We start from the raw sequence: 23,032 nt of genomic DNA on the forward strand, positions 1-23,032 counted from the left end.
AACCTGAATCACTTAACCTTTTGAGATTTGCCCTTTACTAACATTTGTACCTACTCTGCTGTAGTACAAAATTAAAGGTCCTTTGTGTTAAAGACTGGAAGATTAAATGAATGATGTGACTCTCTAAATGTTCTGCAGCTGGTTTTACTCCCAATAGTTCCCTTGGAACACAAATTGTGAGTAGTACTAACCTGCAATTGCTATTCAATTCAGTTGGAGTTGCCAGACTCTCAGGATTTCATCCGAAATTCTTCCACTTTAATGAGCTTAATAGTCTCTGTGTAATCTGTTTAGAGTGGTTAGGTACTGCAGTGGTGGAAATATCATCCTAACACATTTCCTCATGGCTTTTTGAACAAGCCTATGAAAACCATTTCTTGTGGCCTCATGGAAATCAACCAAGCTGTTGCACCGTGAACTGCAGTGAACAAGGGTTGCTTCTATGAACACAAGGTGAGTAATGAGATAAAAGAGCACTGTAATCTGTTTCAAGGGCTCTTAAGAACAAATATGTTTTTCCCTAATTATTTAACATATATAGCTCACATCCTCTACCTGTATTTTACTGTTTCAGCTTTGGGTTGTTTTATTCCTGTTTAAAAATGGAAGCAATTCTCATGCTACAGTACTGATTTAGTTCTTGTTCTTTGAGTGCTTGCTCATGACGATTCCATTCTAGATATGTGCACGCCCACATGCATAGTCGTCAGAGATTTTTGCCTTAGTGTTGTTCGTAGAGTTGGCGGCGGCGCCCTCTGGAGTACCACGCTCATGCGTCGGTATATTAGGTGCCGCCAGCCCTATGCCCTCTCAATTCCTTCTTACCTCCCAGGATGGTTGGTCCCAGCATCTTTCCCCTTGCCTCCCAAGTGGATATAGGTTTTCTCTCTACTCCTCATGATTGTTCTTTTGTATATAGTTGTTTACACTAGTTAATTAGTAAGTAGGTGTTAAGTACTGACAGTTAGGAAGTTAAAGTCCCAGCAGGGGACTTAGCCCTGGGATGTGGCATGGCCTGGTCCCTGGGTTAATCCTTGTTCTGTCTGTGACAGTCCTATGTCTGTTAGGGACCCCCCACAGCAGCTGCCCCAACTGCTTGGGAGAGTCACGCATCAAGGACAAGTGTCACATCTGCAAAAACTTTTGTTCCAGAACTTAAAAAGGGTGCAGTATTTGTCTAAGGGCCCTCCTCATAGAGGCTGCACTTCGTCGGGGGCCAGAGCCTTCCCGCTCCAACTCTATGCCCAGTACCTCAGCGTTGGTAAGAAATGCACCACTGGCACTGGGGCCTGCCTGGCACCACTCCCCTTCGCTGGTGTCGAAGAAGCACCTTAAGAAACGAGGCTCCCCAGCACTGAGCAAGGAAGCACAAGGGGCGTTGGGCAAAGGACCCAGTTAGAGCTGCTCTCCCATTCCAGATCCCAAGAGGGTGCCTCTCCTGCTACACCCCTCAGCCTGCCCACGGATCCTCCTCTGACACCTGGGAGTGGTGGGGCACCCGGGCATTTGGTAGGACTGTTGACCTCCGAGGCAGCCAGGGACCAAAGAGCCCTCCTGGTGCGAAGCACGGCATCAGACTCAGCTAAGGCTCCCCACTCAAAGGGCAAGCCAGCCATCAGACACCCCTGCCCCCTTAGGGGGTAGCCGAGCACCATCAGTCTCTGGAGTTGAGGCAGCGATCCTCATCTCTGTAGCTGAGATCGCCAACCACTTGACTCATGTCTCCCGCTAGATGACCCAGGTCATCAGCACTACGCTCATGGTTTGCCAGCGGCAAGCATCCGTCTCCGTACACCCATCACTGATCATTTTCCCTCCAGCCAACACCTCAGCACAGATCTCCCTCAGTACATCTTTCTCCGGTTCAGGAGAGATCCCATTCATGGCACTGATCTCCCTGCCCCGGCACCAGTATTCAGAGAGGCAGCGGTGTCCCTATTCGAGGCATCACTCTCCTATGGCTATGGTCAGCTGCCAGACTAAAGCCTCCACAGCCCCACCCTCGTCACTGGAAAGGGACTCATGTGGGTCAGAGCTGGACTTCAGCACCTCGCCAAGACATCAGCAGACCATATGGGCACTCGAGGCTGCCTTGACTCCGTTGGTGCCCTTCTCACACCATCCCTCCCTCACCGCCTCCAAGAAACAAACCCCAGCACTGATGGCACCGGGCTTGGTGCGCAGAGTGGAATTGGAGATTGGGATAGAGGAGCAGGTGCCCACCCCGAAAGAACCCTCCCACCCAGGGGACAGTACCCCAGGACCTCCCCAGGTGGTCCAATAGCCCTCATTGCCAGATGAGGCAGTAGCGGGGCCCTCGCAGGCCAGTTCACCAATGACTTTAAGGAGCCTCAAGCCTTACTTAGAAGGGTGGCTTCAAACTTGGGTGTAGAAGTGGAGGAAATGGCAGAGCAATCTGACTCTCTGTTCAATGTGCTTACAGCAGCATCCCCCCCGTGGGTCGTGCTGCTGGTACATGAAGGGGTTCTCAAGATCACCAAGGCCCTCTGGCAAACCCTGTGCTCCATCCCTCCCACATCCAAGTGGGCTGAAAAGAAGTAATTTGTCCCTGCCAAAGGGTTTGAATACCTCTCTACCCCGAGTCGCTGGTCGTAACTGGGGCCAACAAAAGAGACAGGCAGGTGCAAACCAATTCTACCCCAAAAAATAAAGACACCAAGAGGCTGGGCCTTTTCGGGAGGAAAGTTTATTTGACGGCCAGCATCCCATTTTGGGTGTCTAACCACCAGGCTTTATTAGGGAGATGCAGTTTAATCTGTGGAGCTGCCTCAAAAACTGTAAGGACTTTCTTCCCCGAGATTTGGCCCGAGAGTTCTCCACCGTTGTGGACAAGGGTACCGCTATGGTGATAAACTCCCTCCAGATGGCCTGAGATGCGGCCAATTTGGCAGCCAGGGTCATCGCATTGGCCGCGGTGATGAGGCACAATTCCTGGCTCCAGACTGGGCCTATCCCAAGCAATGCAGTCCTCCATCCAAGACGATGGGAGTGGGCTTTTCTCTGAGCAAACAGATGCGAGGCTGCTAAGGCTCAAAGACACTCAAGCCACCTTCTGCTTGCTGGGTCTACGTACGCCACAGATGGCAAGGAAACAGTTTATGCCACATCTACTTCCTAGGCCTTGGCCTTCTCGACAGGGCTTCTCTAGGAGAAGGGACAGAGACACAAGTTTTAGTCATTGCCACCCCTCCACTTCCCATTCACCTGCTCAGCCTGGCCTGGCAAAACACGATGGGGGCCAGAAGCGCTCGTTTTGAGGGTGCGTTTGAGATCAACACACAAGTCAACTTCCTGGATCCATGTTGCTCTTTTCTCAACTGCCTATGGCCCTACCATTCGGCCTGGTCGTGAGTGACCTTGGACTGCTGGTGCTCAGCATTATATCTACACCCTGCAATTCTTGGCCACCCCCCCTCATCCCTCTTCAAGGAGGTTTCTCATGAGCAACTCCTCGTTCAGGAGGTCGAGAATCTCCTGCACCTGGGGGCAGTGGAGGAGGTTGCTCAGGAAATGAGGGGGAAAGGGTTTTACTCCCATTATTTCCTAATGCCAAAAGCAAAAGGGGGCCTAAGACCCATTCTGGACCTGCAGCACCTCAACAAATATCTCAAGAAGTTAAAGTTTTGCATGGCCTCCCTGGCCTCCATCATTCCCTCCCTGGATCCTGGAGACTGATACACCATCCTCAACTTGAAGAATGCTTATTTTCATAGCTACATCATCAGAGGGTGCAGATGGTTTCTCTGTTTTTATGGTGGGTTGGCATCATTTCCAATTAACAGCGCTGCCCTTTGGATTCTCATCAGCCCCATGGGTGTTCATAAAATGCATGGCGCCAGTGGCCACTTATCTGAGCCTTCGAGGTATTCAGGTCTATCCATATCTCGATGATTGGGTCATCAAAGGCAGATCTCAGGATCAGGTACAAAGGAGCCTCGATCTGGTACCTTCCACCTGCCACGACCTGGGCCTGTTAATAAACTAAAAGAAATTGACCCTAATACCGATGCAACAGATAGAGTTCATAGGGGTGGCTCTCAAATCCACGTGAGAAGAGCCTTCCTTCTGGAGGCCGATTTCCAAGCCATGTCAGACCTGATTTCTCATGTAAGGGGTCACCTGCTCACCATCACTGGCACTTGCTGAGGTTGTAGGCCACATGGCAACATGTACTTACATGGTCTGTCATGCCTGGCTCCATCTCCGGCCCCTGCAAACATGGTTGGTGTTGGTCTACATCCCGAACAGGTATAACCTAGACCGGATAGTCAGGGTGCCGGATCACATACAGCCATCCCTGGAATGGTGATTGGGCCCTGGATCAGTGTTGGCAGGTGTTCCCTTTTTGGCTCCATCCCCATCACTGACTCTGGTCTCCAATGCCTCGGACCTGGGCTGGGGAACCCACATGGGCAAGCTCAGTATGCAAGATCACTGCTCATGGGACAATCGCTCCCTCCACATAAACGTCAGAGAGCTCAAAAGCAGTTTGCTTGGCCTGGCAAGCTTTACTGCCCCCACCTGGAGGGCAAGGTGGTACAGGTCCTGATGATGGACAATACCGCCTGGATGTTTTGCAGCAACAAGCAGGGCGGATCCAGGTTGTCAGCCTTTGGTGAGACGCACTCCATCTCTGGGACTTCTGTGTGCAGCATGCCATTCATCTGGTGGCTGTGTACCTTCCCAGGGCCAGGAATGTGTCAGCAGATCACCTCAGCAGGGCTTTCTCTTCTCGCCCTGAGTTGTCACTCCATCTGGAGGCAGTCCGTGTGATCTTTGAAAGGTGGGGAACTCCCCAGGTAGACTTGTTTGCATCACACCAGAACAGGAAGAGCCACGTGTTTTGCTCAATTTGGGAGATAGATGGGCTCCCTGTCAGACGCCTTTTTGCTCCCATAGTTGGGGGGCTCTGATGTACGCCTTCCCACCGGTGCCGCTAATCCACAAGGACCTTATGAAAATTAAACAGGATAAGGCGAAGGTAATCCTGATAGTCCCAGCTTGGCCTTGTCAGCACTGGTTTGGCATGCTGTCGGACCTCTCGGTGGCCATCCTGCTGCAGCTGCCTTTCTGACCGGATCTGCTGTCCCAAAACTACGGCAGTCTTCTGCACCCAAACTTGGCGGCGCTGCACCACACTGCCTATATGTGTCATGGTTGAATGCGGAAGAACAGGAGTGCTTGGCCTGTGTCCAGCAGGTCTTGTTGGGCAGCAGAAAGCCCTCCACCAGGGCGATCTACAAGGCCAAATGGAAAAGGTTTACATGCTGGGCCTCAGATCAGGGTATCCGGCCTCAACAGGCTCCGAGCCCAGCTCCATAGATACTGCTTGTGAGTCATCTAGAATAGATGAGCAAGCACTTGGAAAAGAAAAACTATTACCTACCCTTCGTAACTGTTCTTTGAGATGTGTTGCTCATGTCCATTCATTACCCGACCTCCTGCCTCTCTGTTGGAGTTGCTGGCAAGAAGGAACTGAGAGGGTGTAGGGCCAGTGGCACCTAATATAGTGATGCATGAGTTGTGGCAAGCCAGAGGGCACCTTGCCAACCTTACAGAAACCACTAAGGCAAAAATTTCCAGTGATTGTGCATGTGGGCACGCACACACCTAGAATGGAATGGGCATGAGTAACATATTACAAAGAACAACAGTTACAAATGGTAGGTAACCATTTAATGGTCTTGATCCATCAGTTACTTTGCTGCTAAATGAACATTAGAGTTGAGTTTATTGTGCATTTAGGGCCAAATCCTCATGTGCAGCATCCAACCCAAGTATCTAAGCTTGGTGCTGGGCAGATGTGAAGCGAGGGGGACATTTTCCTTCTTTCATGAGGTCTAAAGCCATTCTGTGGAGGCTGCTTGACTAAAGTAGACCTCTGGGGCTCAGCTGAAGTGGGGCGGGGGGAGGGGAAGGAGCCTCTGATTCTGGACCCTCCCCATCTGTGGGCAGCTCCCATTCTGTCCCCACACATGCCCTTTGCCCCCGATAAACTTTCCTGGAGTGGAGCTCTGTACCATACAGGGGATGCATACCCCTTAACACCTCTACAGCCCTGTCTTCATTTTGAGCTGGGGTGTGATTGATTCCCCGTTCACGAGACGTATTCATGCTAGATCTCATCGAGCTAGTATGACAAAGATAATAGTATAGCTGTGGCAGCGGTGAGCAGTGACACAGGCTAGCAATGCTGAATACAAACTCTCCTGAACTCCATGGATTTGTGCTGTGGGTGGCTAGTCCATGTCACTGCTGCCTGCACAGCTGTGGCTACACTGCTGTTTTTAGCACACTAGCTTATTGTGTTTTTAGCACACCCCAGTTCATAGTGTAGACATAGCCTCCCTTGCACAGTCAGACTGTCAACTGCTCAGAAGCAAAAGCAAGATTAGTCCCTTGATTGGAAGTGAAAAATGCCAGGATATATGTGCTACCCTAACAGCCTTGTGAACAATGTGCCCTTTATTGAGATGAGCATATCTAATTTGTACATTCTGGCATAACTTTTATTCTGTGGGTGAGAATGTAACTAGAAAGACAAGTAATGTGTGCAATAGAAAACTCTTAGCACATCTCCCCCCCCCCGCCCCCAAGTTAATCTAGGAAATTTCCTTGACTATAAATTTTCCCCTTGTCTCATCGTTTGAAAAATTATGGAATAGCATATGGTCATAGATAATTTAGAGTGTTGCCTCACACTTCCTACGTGTGAATCAACCTGTTATGCAAAATCTGACACTTTTGATTAGCCCAGAGATGCCAATGTGAGACTAGTGATATTTTATTAATCATTGTGTTTTCAAATTTTTCTTATGATAACATGCTACAAGAAAACTTGCAAAAAAACATTGGGTATGAAATAACACTTGTGCAGATGTGTCTCAAATGCATAAAAGGTACATCCTGATCAGTTTGTGCTATTTTATTTTTAAAGCAGTTTCCAAAGTAGATTCATGTTGCGAGTCCAAAAATCTGCCTGCAGAAATACAGTTCAAACAGCAGTATCCTGTATGCTATGCATGAATTATTTTGCTGAATGAAGAACTGGTAAAGGAGCCTATAACTAATTATAATAAAGATCACAAGCAAAATGCACTTTTTTATCATCTGGGAATTTTTATTTTAACTTAACTAGGATGCTTGTGAAATGTGTTGGATAAACAGCCTTAGGCTAACATTTTCAAAAGCATCCACTCATTTTGGATGCCTCAGTTTTCAGTTGTCAAACTTGACACTCAAGGGACTGATTTTCATAATTGCTGAATCCTACAGCTGCAACTGAAGTCAATGGCAGCTACAAGATACTCAGAGCTCGAGCTGGTCGAGAAACTTTTTGATGAAACTTTTTGTTTAGTTTGAAAATGCAAATTCACTGAAACCAAAACTTTTTGTGGAAAAAGTATCGGTTTCAATTAAACTTGTAACAGGAAGGTTTCTCAGGCCTAGGGTGGAATTTCTGGTCAGTGAGCGAGATGAGAAAAGCTAGTCACCTGGTGATTGATTACAGTGGTCACATGGGATGGAGGAGACCTAGGTTTAAGTCCCTTCTCTGAATCAGGTAGAGCAGGGGCCTCCCCCCACATCCCATGTGAGTGCCCTAACCACTGGGTATTAGCTATTCTGGGGTGGGTAATGTCTCTCTCTGTCTTTTCTCTCCTCCTTTTCTCCCCCTAAAATCTCCCACCCACCAAAAAATAATCAGAAGTTCTTAGTTTTATTCCAATGCAGAATGACAATAAATATCAAAACCTCAATATTTTTTGCTAAAGGGAATTCTTGTTTCCAGCCAGCTCTACTCAGGACCTCTAAACCTTACCTTAGACCTTAGTCCATCCCATGCTTTGCTGCACATTGGGCTAGAGGACCTCTAAAATACAGGCCTAATTGTATGGTAGGGAGCCAAAAATCAAGGTATCTAAAATTAGTGAGCACTTTTAATAAGATTAGCCACAAAGACAGATATCTTTGATTCATCAGTACAGCAGGGGCAGCTGTATGAAAGCTTCCCCATGTGCTAGTATCAATGTGCTTCCTTCTGTGTCAAGGAAACAACTTCTGGGAATGAAAGGTAGTTCACTTTCCATGCCTTTGGACTCTTTACCAATTTGGGTGATGATTTTTGTGATATGGAAATCAGTCCATTATCAAGTTAATTGAAACCACGAAGTCCATGAAGACATTATGGCTGTTTGGTGACTTAAGATAACTAATGATTTGTCACTACCACCAGGAGCTACAGTGGTGGCCTTAAATCTGTGAATCCTATGTATCTGCAGCACAAATACCCAACCCACTACACATAATGTGATCCAGGATTCCTTGCCCGGTATCGCATCTGACTTCAGTAATATCAGTTTGAGGCAGCTATTCCCTAGTTGCCATCCCTGACCTTTCATTTGGAATATCCTGCTTTGGTCCCACAACCTGGCATCACAGTCCATTCGAGGAAAGCATCACCAGATACAGTGAAGTCTAACTTGTGAAGGAGAACAGCCAACCGTAATTGGTGAGGGAGACAGTAAGTAGGTGGTTGAGGCAGGAGGGAGGGAAGTGTATACATGAGGGTGAAAGAATCAGATTATGGGTAGGGAAAATAATTGGGCCCCATGCATGTTTGCATATATGTCAATAAGTCTAAATATGAACAAAAACTGTTTTGGTTTTCTTATCTTCTCTCTGACTTTTTTTCTTTCCCATCTTGTGATATCAATGTGCCCCAGAATAGCAGAATATATAACTACAGAGTTTGCACTGCAATTTGTATTTCCAGGTTTTTCATAGGGAGGATAGCTCAGTGGTTTGAGCATTGGCCTCCTAAATTCAGGGTTGTGAGTTCAATCCTTGAGGGGGCCGTTTCAGGATCTGGGGCAAAAATTGGGGATTGGTCCTGCTTTGAGCAGGGGTTGGACTAGATGACCTCCTGAGGTCCCTTCCAACTCTGATATTCTATGAATACCTTTTCCCTGGTTTCTTTTTTAGCAATCTTGATGTAAACGGACCCTATTAGGTAACATAATGAATCCTTGGCTGGTAATTAGTAGGACAAGAGTGCCTGACAAAATCTTGTTCATTCAGGTAGAAACAGTAGCAGTTGTTTCCAGCCCATCATGTCTTACTGACAAGCATGGGATTTAGAGTCTTGGCTTCAGATTAACTTTCTGATTTAAAAGTCTACCAAAATAATAGATTGTCAAGATATAACTATGGGCTAGATTTTGCTTTTAGTCCAGAGTAGGAGACAGTGCATTGGTGAACCAAGCTCAGAGCAGCACAGGGAAGGAAGCATGATTCTCCAAGAAGCATGATTCTCTCCTCATGCTTTCACTTTGCTGTTCTAGCTCCAGAGAGGTAGTAATTTGTTGCTGGTCCATACCAGCAACAAATGACTTCCCATTCGTCACCAGCTCAGCTCTGCTGGCAGATGCTTCAGGAATGGAGGACAACGTGTAGAGTGTATGGCATTTTGTCTTGTCATAGTCAATTTAGCTCATTAAATACAAAAAAAGTCTTAAACTTATATAGCATCTTTCCTTCTGAAGGTTCCCAAAATACTTCACAGATTATGGAACCAATTCAATGCCCACTGAAGTCAGTGAAAAGACTCTCATTGACTTCACTGGGTTTTGGATCAGACTTTATGAGCTATATTCTTTTCTCAGATTTTGCACAAGGTTTCTAAAGATTCCATTGTTTGTGGGGTCAGCTGGTCCCAAGTATCTCTCTCTGGGCCCCAGGAAATTTACAGATTTTGAATTTTTGTAATCAATCATGCTCTGGAATTTCTTTGTCTGAGCCCCATATTCGAAAGGGGTTGTTCTCCCACAAAGTGGAGAACATTTGTCAGTTTGTGTGACATTAACTGTGGATTTTCATTATGGATTGATCCGAATAGATGTATTCTGAGCCTGCGTTGGGTACAACTTCGTAGTTGTTCCTTATCATGTCTTTTTCTTTATTCTTCAAAGGGTACATTTTATGTTGTGATGCACTGATGGTAATAAACTTTTTAAAATAAAAATAAAAGCATTTGTTTGTGACCATGGCTGCTAATGCAAAAAAACGTATTGAAGCATTGGGGGTGGGAGGGATAGCTCAGTGGTTTGAGCATTGGCCTGTGAGTTGTGAGTTCAGTGAGTTTGGGTTGTGAGTTCAGTCCTTGAGGGGGCCATTTAGGAACCTGGGGCAAAAATTGGGGATTGGTCCTGCTTTGAGCAGGGGGTTGGACTAGATGACCTCCTGAGGTCCCTTCCAACCCTGATATTCTATGATTGTCAGGCAGGTCAGCTGCCATTACAACACTAAAACACCAGTGATAAATCAACACCAAAAGCAGTAATAAAATAAGAGTGCATGACACAAACAGTGCAATATAGGGAAGCTAGCGCAAACTCAAACACATTCCCTATTTTTGCATGTCCCCTCTCCAACACGCACTACACATTTTTTTGGTCTTCTAACTTAGCTGTGGAATAACCGTTTTTAAATTAAGAGTGATGTAGAAGGAAAACACACACACACATCATGTTCCTTAAGAATTGTATGGATTTCCAGCCTACGACATATAGAGCTGATCTGTGGAAATGATGGTTTTCAGTAATTAAATTCAGTATTTCAAGGGTTCACATAGATATGCTAATAATGCCATTAATCTTCTCTTTATATATGTAAATCTGCAGCCCAGATGTTGCATCATTTGCAAATCTTGCAATTAAAACATTTTATAACTTGCAGTTATGCAAAGGGGCGGCAGACTGTAAAATGGGTAAAATCACTTGGCTACATTACCATGGCAACACACTGATCTTCATTCAATTAGTTACAACTGAAAATCCAGCTATTAATTATAATGGTCAAAAATGGATGTAATCTGAATCTCCCTTTACCTTCTTAACATGGACATTTCTCACTCATCGTAAGTCTTTGACTGCAAGAGGAAAGGATCCAAACCTGAAACACTGAAATTGATAGTGCTTAAATGCTGATGGAGGGTGGGGAAGGGGAGGGGAGATAGTGAAGTAATCTCATTTATCAGCTGCATTCAAGATATTTTTTAACTTGTAGTCTAAAGCACTCTGTCAGGCAAGCTTCAAAGTGAATATTCATTATTGCTCATTTTAGCTATTGAACTCTCTACATTATGTGTGTCAGCAATTATCTCTCACTTTAGAAAGCCACCGTTAATTAGGGCCAAACTAATCTCCATGGGACCCTTGAAACACATAGATGCCTTCCTTTGCCAGAGTTCTACATTTTGCAGCAACAAAGTTATCATTTTCTTGGCAGGGTATCAAAGAAAAGTTGTCTGTTAATTACAGAAGAAACTTGCATACTGACCCAAGAACAGTCCTAGTACAGTAAACTCCAGAAGTATAATAAATAGAGGTGGATCAAGATTTTATTAAATTAGGTTAAAGGTCAACAGTCTCACCAGAATTTATTTTGCTTACGCTAATAAATGTAATGTTTGACACTGTGACATATTAAAATGTTGTTCATAGATTCATAGATACTAAGGTCAGAAGGGACCATTATGATCACCTAGTCTGACCTCCTGCACAATGCAGGCCACAGAATCTCACCTACCCACTCCTGCGAAAAACCTCACCTATGCCTGAGGTATTGAAGTCCTCAAATCGTGGTTTAAAGACTTCAAGGAGCAGAGAATCCTCCAGCAAGCGACCCGTGCCCCATGCTACAGAGGAAGGTGAAAAACCTCCAGGGCCTCTTCCAATCTGCCCTGGAGGAAAATTCCTTCCCGACCCCAAATATGGCGATCAGCTAAACCCTGATTATTGTTGATTATCTGAAATTTCCTAACTCAGTATTTCAGCTAATTAGTGATTATAAAAGAGGGAGGAATTCCATTCAGCACTTTTTTTTTTATTCAGATAAAACAGGTTGAAAAACCATATTCAGTATTTGTCTAATCTATGTTGATTGACATTTCAGAGATATCTGTTTATACCTTGGAATTTATTTACTGGATATTTCCTGTTTTTAATTAGCACAATAATTAATTCATGATTGAAGAGGGAGAGTGAACAGGACTGCCTGGTGCAGGGAAGGGAGTTTGGAAGTTTTCTGACAGGACACAATATTTAAAGCCCGGCTTTAAAGCCCATCGAAACAAATGGGAATATTGCAAGCAACTTCAATGGGCTTTGGTGTCAGCCAAAATCTCACCTGTGGAAGGTGTATGTGTGGCTATATAATACAGATATTATGGTGCCCAGTACCCGCACAGATGTATCAAGGTGGGGAATGTATAAATTTGTATTTAGGGCTGGTTTAATGCAACAATTTAGTGCACATATCAGTGTGATATAAAATCTTCATTTACATGAGTCCATTTCAAGTAGCAAAATTACAAGTCAGTTGAGCCAATGAAACTTTTAAATGTCCAGTCACTATCATATATTTAATTTATGCAACATATTTTAGAGAGAAGCCATTTTAAAAAATGTACCTTACAGATTTGAAGGGCTTTTATTGATATTATTTTACTATCCTTTCACCTCTAAACCATGCTTTTGTATCAAGTTAAATTTTATAATAACCTTTAGAGAGTTTAAATGTCTTAATCACATCCCGTCTTAACCATCTGCTCAAGTTTAAGTAAACCAGTTTTATCAATTTCTCCTGATGTAAACCTTCCTTGGTGTTCATCATCTTAATTTTCTACTTGCTTAAATAAAAATATGACCTCTGTTGGAAGTTCAGAGGTCTGAGATGTCCCTGTAGAGCAGAGTGCAATTGAGGAGATTTAAGGTACAAAATAATGGCCAGATCTTGCACCTGTTACTCACATGAATAATGCTTTTATATTACTTTCTTCTTCTTCCTCTTATCCTATCATCGGGGTTGGGTAATCATACAAGCATCCACCATCAGCACCTATCTGAGGTGGCTCTAAGGTCCACATTCTTACCATCTTCTTTGATGCAATGTATCAACTGATTCTTTGGCTTTCCTCAGGGTTTCTTTCCTACCACCCTCTGCTGCCATCCTCTCTTTACCAGGTCCTCTTCATTCATGTTCAGTATGTGTTTGAACCAGGAAAGTCAGGCTTCCTGGATTTTGTCAGCCACATCACAAACATTGACTTCCATATTAATGCTTTCATTTCAAAATCTGTCCCTTCATGTAACTGTTTTTATTGTGTGAAGACGTCTCATTTCAAACACCTGGAGGCATTGAACCTGCCATCTCTTTAGTCCCCATGCTTCTGCGCCATACACCATTGTGGGGTGCAGCATTGTTCTATGCAGTTGGGCTTTCAGTCTCAGTGGCATACACTTGTCATACACAACACCTGAGATGTTATTCCACACTCTTTCAGCACTCCCCGGTCTGCACTGTATCTCATGTTCAAGCTACTCATCGCCTGAGACCCAGCTCCCCAGGTGAGGATTTGAGCTGCAGTGGGACTCTGAGGCTTGGGATGAGTTTCCCTAACCAAAGGAATTATGTAACCACACTTACACAAACAGCATACAAGCATTTCCCCCGCCTTGGGTTTTACAACCAAATACGTTTGTGAAGGGTATGGTGAGGGCTAGATTGTACCATTTGCACAAAACACTAGGTAGGGAGCAGGGCAGAGCCACTCTCCCTGTGGGGAGCACTAAGAGAGTGAGCTTCAGGAGGCACAATATTTCCTATCGCACATTTGGTATGTTTACACTGGAAAATAAAAAAAGGTTTGTTCTTCACTTGGGTTAAAACAGCAGTGAAGACATGCCAACTCATCTTTTAACTGAGTTCAACTCCAGACTCCACTATATGCTTTAATTTGAGTTGCTAACCTGAGTTAGAAGCCAAGTGGTAGCTAACCCCAGTTAAGAACACACCTTTTTGAAATGTAGACATATCCATAGTGGATGGATGCTCTACGCTGGCTATAAAGATGGTGTAGATCTCTCCCCATGGTGCACAGGCTGCTCTGTGTTAGCTGCTGGGAAGGCATATCCATGATCTTATGTTATCCTTTCTCAATGATTCACATCCTAGAGGGAGCAAGAACTAAGCAGTTTCTAGTCCCCTATTGTGATTGACCCTTATGTGGGCAGTGCAAGAGAGGTTATGGGGATCTCTTTGCATGGCCTCCCCTCTTGTATAACCACCCAAGGGCAGACCAAAGTCTAGCCCTTACATATTCTGTAATTTACAGTGGTTTTTAGAAGAATTTTTGCATAGGTGCAGCCTGCCTGCAAATAGAATCAGATCTACATAAATAGAAATGTTTAAGTACGATCTCTTCCTAAATAATGCAGAATATTATATTATGATGCTGCATACACACACAATGGTCCTTTTTTATAAATTAATTATGATCTAAAACCTAAATTGTAACATAGCTAAAATGGGACTAAGAAAGTCCAACCTTGTTAGGAAAGGTTGGCTCACAGTGACCCAAATGTCTGACCCGATATTGCTCTCATGGCTAGTAGTCACCCTACAGGCATTATCAAAGAAATTTAAAGTGCTACAGATTTAATTCATAGTGACAGAATTAGAACATTAGTAAACTTGGCTATCTGGGCACTGCAGTAAAGTATGTGGAGTATTAAGGCTCTGAAAGTTTAAAAAGCAATAAATTGCAGGTTAATTTTGGGGTACATTATAAGCACATGGAAAATGCTTTTTTTAAAAAAGTTGCTACTATGTTATGATACCAGGTTTTCTGAAGCTTTGACATTGAAGCATCTAAAGAGAATCTTGAAAACAAACACGGGGAATAAAAATGGTGCCTGGCGTACCTAATGCTCCCTGCTAGATCAAACTGCCACGATATTACTTTGAACATCAGTAGACAGAGTTTAGTCCCATCAATAGTTTGCTGACCTGTGCTGTGATAACATTTCCATCTCCCAAGTACACAGTATGTGACATTTTGCAAATACATTTAACAGGGAAAAACTGACACTTATCCTGCTTGTTGGTGCATGCTGGACAGTGCCAAGCATATTGATTGGGCAGCAAACTCTCTTCTACTGAGTGATTGCCATCGTTGACATCAGTGGTCTTTGAACTGCACGGTATCTCAGTCTAGTGAGATCAATCAAGTCTCAGCAATACAAACACAGACCAATAAAATGGAACAATAAAAAGGCTTTTGAGATTGCCTTGGCACAAGTAGATCTCCACAAAAGGGCAAAATTCTGCTGTAGGCTCAGTGACGAATTTAGTTGTCTTCTTTGTAGAGTAGCATTTCATTGTATGAGATAATAAAAGCTTTGAGTGCAGGTAGCATAATAATTTCTCTAACCATCATTTGCCTAAGGTCAGGCCTAAAGGCCAAAGTTCAAATTACTAATTTTTTTGGTCATGCAGAATAAATGTATTAATTTCTTGAGCAGCACCTAAGGCTGAGTGAACTAGTCATCCTAAATAATATTTCATTACAAATTTAGGTCCCATTTTGATTTGCAAATCATTTGAGAGCTATTTCCAATTTTTTCTGCATTTATTAATTATTCCTGTCATTAGTAATCACCAAAAAGTTTGGATTAATGATACTGAGACTGTGATTTAATTAACCAGCTCTTCACGTAAGCTATCCACTAGCTATCATTTGGACTATGTGGTTGTTGATTTAAGTTGTAGTCTGCTCCCTGATTTGATGATTGACACTTACTAGTCATTAGCATGAAGTCTTAAGTAGTAACTAGTAATGTACTCCTGGTGTGTGTATGCAGATGAATAATTATAATGATTTGTGCTAGAATTCAAAATGATGGCTGTCTGAATTATCACAAACAATGAATAGTATGACACCAAACTCAGAACTTTTCTTCAAAAATATTTCTTGCCTATTTGTTCATGATTTGATGAGCTCCAACAGTTTCTTTTATATATACAATATACATATTTAACTCCTGAAAAGTGCTTATCTTCTAATTCAGCCGCAATTAGCACTTTACATGCATCTTCATTTGTGTCTTCTCTTCCAAAATCCAGTCTTCCATACCAGACTCTTACTGGGCATAGCCCTTCCTCTTGGGGTCTGTATTCTTGATTATCTTTAGCCTTTCTCTTGAGTCCAGTGTCCAGCCCTCCCAGTCCCTAATCAGCCCCTTCTAGTCCCTTGTCGATGGGGTGTCTGTTTCATCTCCCACGTTAGCAGCATAGCATGAACCCACACTCACCTTCCAACATGCATTCTAGTCCTGACACCCTAAACAACTGGGCTATCTGCCTTTCCTGTAACCCTACACTGTCTTTCCTTTCCAAGACCTCTTTTTATATATTCAGCCTAGCCCTAGATCTCCACACTGGCCTGTTACTGGCTGTTCTCCCAATCTTTAATGGAGCATTCATTCCTAGGCCTGCTTTCCCTGCAGTTTGCCTTCCTATATCCAAGATGGCCTTATTCTTAGTCACATGCTACTGTTCCATGATCCTTGTACTGTCATTATTTCTATCTGGAAGGCAGGGTACTGCTCTCACAGATGAGACTGAGGCCACTGTGGCTAGGCCTGTTATCCCTCAGTGGCAAGGCTGTTGCTTTTATTTAATTTGGCGGGGGGGGGGGGTAGGGGTATGACAGAGGACCATGTTAAAGAGAATCAGCAGCTTGAATTTTGTACCAGTTGTGTCAAAGCAAAGCAGAAGACAACATGGCCCTACAGGAAGTAGGATTCAAACCCACGCAGTCTCACGCCCATTGGAACTTGAGTTCAAAGCCATAACCATTCAGCCATTCTGATGAGCATGCAAGGCAAACTCCCTGAAAGGGCCAGTTCACCATTATAATACATAATGGAACCCTTAAAAAGAAATGGCATTCAAAAGCAAGATGGAGACATGTCCCCAATTTGGCACAGAAGGCTTAATCAATGCTACCAAATTTGCAAGTGCAGTGGACTCCCTTATAGCTAGTGCACCATGTCAGAAATGTAGAGGGAGGGGAGGAAAGGAAATGCAAAATTATTTCATGAACTTATATTCCCATTTTTTCATTGAAATATCATTTATATTTACATTTTTTTTTGTCTATCTCTCACTTACTCCTCTAGGGACAGATTGAAATGGTAGAAATTTCTTCAGCACTTATGCTAGTAGTGTGAGGTACAAACTGCTTTGTGTAGTACCTTGGGCAAAAACATGCAGCAACTTCTGGACATGGTGCCTACTGGCCCCCCACTGAATGAAACTACAGCTTTCCCATGTTTGGCATGGTGCAACTCTTTGAGGTAGTTTGTGGGAGTGAAAGTCACACACTTTAATCTTGGGCCTAGAAGATGGTAGTCTAACTGAGTGGCTTCACAAGGGTCCCAGATCTATTTGAACCAGACCAGAAAAGGGTTGGATGGTTAGGCTTAAAATAGTACATCAGATACAACATGTACACACACTCACACATATACACAGAGACAGTGGTGCCAACTTTCCAATGTGCCGGGGGGTCCTTGACCCCTGCTCTGCCCCAGGCTCTGCCCCTACTCCACCCAACCCTGCCTCTTCCTGTCCTGTTCTGCCCCCACCCCCGAGTGCACCTTGCCCTAACTCCTCCTCTTCTCCTTCAGTGCCTCCTGCATGCTGCAGAACAGCTGATTGTGGTGGGCGGGAGGCGCTAGGGAGAAGGAGGGACTGATAAGGGGGTCTGCCGGTGGGTGCTTAGCCTATGATCTGAACTTCACAGCTTGGCCTGAGTGAACCAAATTGGATCTCTGAATCCAATCATCCACCAAATGAAAGGGAACACTAAATTTGGATCCCAATTTTCATTTAATCACTCTGGTTTTCACTAATGTAAACAAGCTACCCTGGCTCGAAAATGTTGGTCTGAACTTGTGAAATTCCATCATGTAGCAACCACATACCCAAGAGCTATTTAAGACACTTAGAGCCCTGTTTGAGACTTAAGGATTGTGTTAAAATATCAAGGAGAGTTCAACTTTGATTAACAGAAACATACATATTTAATCAAATTCACAGATTGCTAGAAGTGTATAGGTATTAAACTTTCGAAAATATTCTTACTGTAGGGAGTAAGTAAACCTAAAATGAACTTTCTGCAAATTCTTCTCTCTAATATATATTGTCCTTCTCTGTCTCAGAGTTTATGCAACTTCTGTGAAAATTATCTTTCTAACCATGGTATTAGAAAGTATTCTTTATCAAACAGATTTTATAGGAGGGGTAAAGTCAAATAATGTGTATGTTAAGATGAATGGACTAAAATCACTGCTTAGATATTATGGTGTTGGATGCTATAGAAAAATCTTAGCAAATATTTCTTTCAAGTATAGTCAGTTACTATTATATTGCCAGTAAAAGCTGCTGCTTTTTAATCAAACAATGACATTTCTTTAATAGCAAGGTCAACTTCAGCTCTCCAGGGATCTGATTAATGGAAAAGTTACATACCAACCCCTGTACAAAGTACCGTATAAGTTCTCAGTACTGGATCAGATGCCTTACTGGCCAAGTGATGGGTTCATCTTACAAAAAATAGATTCACTCACAAAGACAAAACTGTATGCAAATATATTTAAAATATAAATCAATTAAAAAAAATTCTCAGTGAGGGTCACTGTACCAAGACTTCAGCAAGTGACATTGGATTTTACTACATTAATTAAAGTTCAGGAATAAAGTACAATTGACATTGTAACCCATCTCTCATAAACTTCACCAAAGGTATAAGGAGGATAAATGCACTTCCATCAGCATTAATTCTATAAGGCAAAAAAGAGAGAGATCCATATAGAAACACTTTACATTCTTTACTTCCACTAGAAATTTACAACACTAATTGCTGGCATCAGACATTTCCTTATTGTCAGTGACGAGAACTTTCCCCCTTGGCATATTCAGACAGTCTTTAAAAAAGAGAGACACAGAGAGAGAGAGAGAGAGAGAGGGAGAATGTTATTGAACACTGGCCTTGTAGTTATTGCTCTGAGATATCATAGATATGAGAAAGTCAGGATCAGGTTTTTGATCCACTGGCTAAGAACACTGTGAAGGCAGCCTACTCCACCTCTAAAGCGTGATGTCACTCTACAGTTCACGTAGCACTTAAATACCATAGGGGCAGCTGCAACTAATATTCACAAAAGCAGGTAGAAAAAAGCAGAATTTCTTTGATTTGTTTGTTGAGTCATGGATTCGGAAATACATGTGCAATATATTTTCTCATTAACCTCCAGGGTCTGTCTGCACAGCAATGAGACACCCGTGGCTGGCGCTAGCCAACTGAAGCTCAAGCTGCAGGGCTGTGTCATTGCTGTGTAAATTTCCAGGCTAGGGCTGGAGCTGGTGCCCAGTGCCAGCTGTGGGTTTTTCTTTGCTGTGTAGACATACCCTTAGTCATTCTAAAAAAATGTAATGGCCAACTTCTGCCCTTACACAGGTTTGTTGCTTCCGTTAAAGTTGTGCTTGTTTATCTGAGGGCAGAATTTGGCTCTAAAGTTGCTGGTAAGGCACCCAGCATAGAAATAAGTCTGTGGAAGGTGTAGGGCCAGCATGACTAGCCCTATGACCCCTCCAAAGGCGCTACCTCATGCAAGATTGTGCTGGTTTCATTGTTGGGGGAGGGAAATTTGGCTAGGGCATTGCTATGCCCTGACTGTTCTCAAGTACTAGAATGGCCCATTGGGATATTGGCAGCTGGGTGCAAAGTGTAGATTCCTTGGCATCTGAATGAAATATCATTGCTCTGAAAGGAGACAGCAGCTTTCAATTCTTGCTGCGAATCCACAGTCCATATTTCCTGTGCTTTAGCCTGGGCTTCTTTCTGACTGCCCACCCAAGCTCTCTCAGGTCCAGGGTGGGAATAATAGAAGTTTTATACTATTGCACATCCCAACCCATGGCAGGCTTCAATCGCCAGGGGCTATAGCCTTCGTCCTGCTGGTGGAAATCAGCAAGTAGCTCCCTGGCCCAGCTGGAACAGTTTTAGTATAAGGTATCTTCTGAAAAATGCAGTGGATTTATAAATTAGATAATGTCATATAAATCCAGCAACAGATTTATACAATTCTATCATTTTTGTTTTAATTTAAAGATTATGCCAATTAGTCCTAAACAAAATGCTTCACTTTCCACAGGACATTCATTTTGCTCTTTTAAAATATTGGTTGCTCAACAAAAGCTAATATTAGATGCAGCAGCATCTGTTTTTTCAGTTTTGCTTTCATCTAATTTTACAGCTGGATTGTCTGAGCCATAAGAAGGTCAAGTGATTTGCCCCTGTTTTGCCTATGAATTTATGGCATATGTCTGACAAAACAGAGCCTGTATGTTTGCCAGAAGTATGGTGCACATTTAAACCTATAGTTAAAGTAATGTCACTTGTTTTTTTTCTTGGAAAATATAATTATTTAAATGATTTCATATTGTGCTAAGTTAAGGATATAAATGAATATCACTAATTTCTGACTACACTCTTAACCAGGGCTTTTGGAAATAAAGGTGTTTTTTCCTCTGCTCTTTCACAGGAAAAAAATTGATTCAATTTCCCCTAGGATATTTTGAAATAAAATGAAATAAAACAAATAATTTAATTTCAAATTTCCCATGGAAAATTGAATTGAAACCAAGTGTCAAAATGGCATGACCATTTTCAGTTCATTTCAATTTGAAATAATGTTTTGGTTTTGGGTTCTTTTACACTTTCATGTGCCTTTCCCTCCCTTTTAACTTTTTCCTTTGAAAAAAGTAAAAATAAAGTGTGAGAAAGAAGGGAAAACCCCATTTTCACGCCTCTTTTCTGTTTTACAACTGGGAAAAGTTGGAAAAGAGAAAGAAATTGTGGGAAAGAGCTTTGAAAAGCTGTTAGCAAAGAAAGAACATATCCAAACCTCTCTGTTCCTCAGTTCACTTATCTATAAAATAAGTTTAATACTGAGCTACCTCTCAGGTTTATTGTGAGGCTTTAATGTTAGGATAACACTTCAAACTCCAAAGCCTACTGAGGTCAATGGTAATCTTTCTGTTTATTTCACTGGGTAGAAGATCAGACCCTTTGTACATGCAAACTATGAAATATTATTATGTGGGCAAGTGCAAAGCATCTCAGTTGTATAGACAGCATTGTGTGACTTGAGTGTAGATTACATTTGTTTATGCACTTCATTTGTGGCTAGAAGCAGATGCACTGTTTGATCAAACTATTTATTCAGCCATTTCCTCTGTTCTTCTGTTATGAATTGTTTGCCAACAGATTTCAATTTTTAAAATGTGTTTTGTGTTCAAAATGACTGGACTGTTTATATTTAAGCACTTGGAATGTTTGCTAAATGTTATAGTGGGCACAATGGAAAAGTTTGCTTTGGTTCTATAGACATGATCAGTTCCAGCAATACTCTTTATAATTAAAATGTGGAGTACTGCTAAAGCCAATAATATTTCTGGAACCAGAATGAGATTAAGTGCACCCAGAGTGTTTGTTACTATTGCTGGGTGATGATTCACCTTATCAACTGTGGAACAAAATCAATGCCATGTAACTAAGTGTAACTTAAGTAATGAGATGTTTGTGTGTGGTGGTAATGGGGTGGGGGTGTTGATCAACTCATACAGTATGTTTTTCTCAGTAAGAACCTGAAGGAAGTTTGTGTACTTAATTGGAGGATAAGGTGTGCCCAAGCTGGGGTCATACATAGTGTCACTAGGTTGATTTTGTTAATTTCTTCTCAGGAAGTTTCAATGTGTGTTGTTGGGAAGAAATTCAACTAATCTGAGGAACTTGCTTCCTTGAGTCCTGAAAGGTTTAGCAATGGCAGCTCTGTGGCTCAACCTGTATATCACACCTTGATTGCTTTGATGGTCAACTCTAAAGTTTCATCAAGCTGTTGACATCTACATTGATATTACTGTTTCTACAGAACATATTAATTCTATCTCTGCTCTGAAATTTCATCTGGCTCCTATTGTAAAATGAATTTTCCAGTTAGTTAAGATTAACTCAGAAGATATGGGGTCAGTTTGCTGGGTCAAGGAAATATCTTGTAGATTCCATGTATATGGGAGCAGAGCGTGGGCTAATACTTGGAAGGGTCTCTGTTTTAGTCATTTTAGACCATGTAAGCACATTTTTAAACAGTACTCATAATGGTCTTTCCTCATCTCCAAAATATTTGGAAGTTATGACCACCCAAGAGTGCAGCTAGTGCTGAAGGTAAGCTCCAAGGTTGATGCACATGAAAGCTGGTGATGTTTTTGTGCCACAAGTTTCACTTGCCACTATTCAGTCAGTCAGTAAAATTTCCGTCCTTCTAGAAGTGGCTAAGATCTGTATTTTATTCCTTCTAAACACATTTCACTAAAGCAATGTTAGAGCAGAAGACTACATATAACTAGCTGGTACAGGCTTGTCTGAGATTCTTCTCTGGGACATCTTCAGAGGCTCTCAAAGCCACTTCCTTTAACTATGTTCCTAAAGTGTGAATTACCCACCATGTACCATTTTGCCCTAACTGGGCCTCAGGTTTGTGAAGGCAGAAGTTCATCCAAATCTGGATTTACTGAGATGCAAGTTTCTGAATCAACTACTTCTTCATTAATCTGGAAACACAATGAGGTGAGAGATTTAAAAGCTTCACTGCAGCAATTTGGAACAAAGAAAATTAAAATTAAAATTTTGCTATCTCTGAATAGATAATGGAGCTCTAACAACTCTTTGTTTTGGACTTAAAAATAAATATTTATTTGATTATTTAAGGCAACTGACTGCTTACTCTGAGGGTGACCAGGAAAACAGGTGTTTTTTTACCATGTGTTTTCTAACACATAATAAGTAAAATCTGATAGCATCCTAGGGTGGACAAAGCAGTGGTTGAGGTAAACCCTAGGCTAACTTCTAGGATTTACCTCAGGTTGCTAACACATGACAACTACTAAATGCTTTATCTATACTGGGATTTTACCCTCTGTTAAATATCACGTTACCTCTCATTATTGTCTTTTTTTCCCGAGTAAAGACAAGGCCTATGTCAACTATGTACTCTCAGTCGAAGGCTCTTTGAATCACAATGCCATAACATCCTATTACACATTA

The 23,032-nt window shown here is 42.5% G+C and overlaps 1 protein-coding gene across 10 annotated transcripts in view; it reads left to right on the forward strand.

The window, feature by feature from the left end:
- The window catches only part of ROBO2 (roundabout guidance receptor 2), a 1,509,143-nt gene that overhangs the window by 540,007 nt on the left and 946,104 nt on the right, over nucleotides 1-23,032 (forward strand). The window lies entirely within an intron of this gene.

Source organism: Natator depressus, chromosome 1 (genome assembly GCF_965152275.1).
Source record: "Natator depressus isolate rNatDep1 chromosome 1, rNatDep2.hap1, whole genome shotgun sequence".
Lineage (NCBI taxonomy): Eukaryota > Metazoa > Chordata > Testudines > Cheloniidae > Natator > Natator depressus.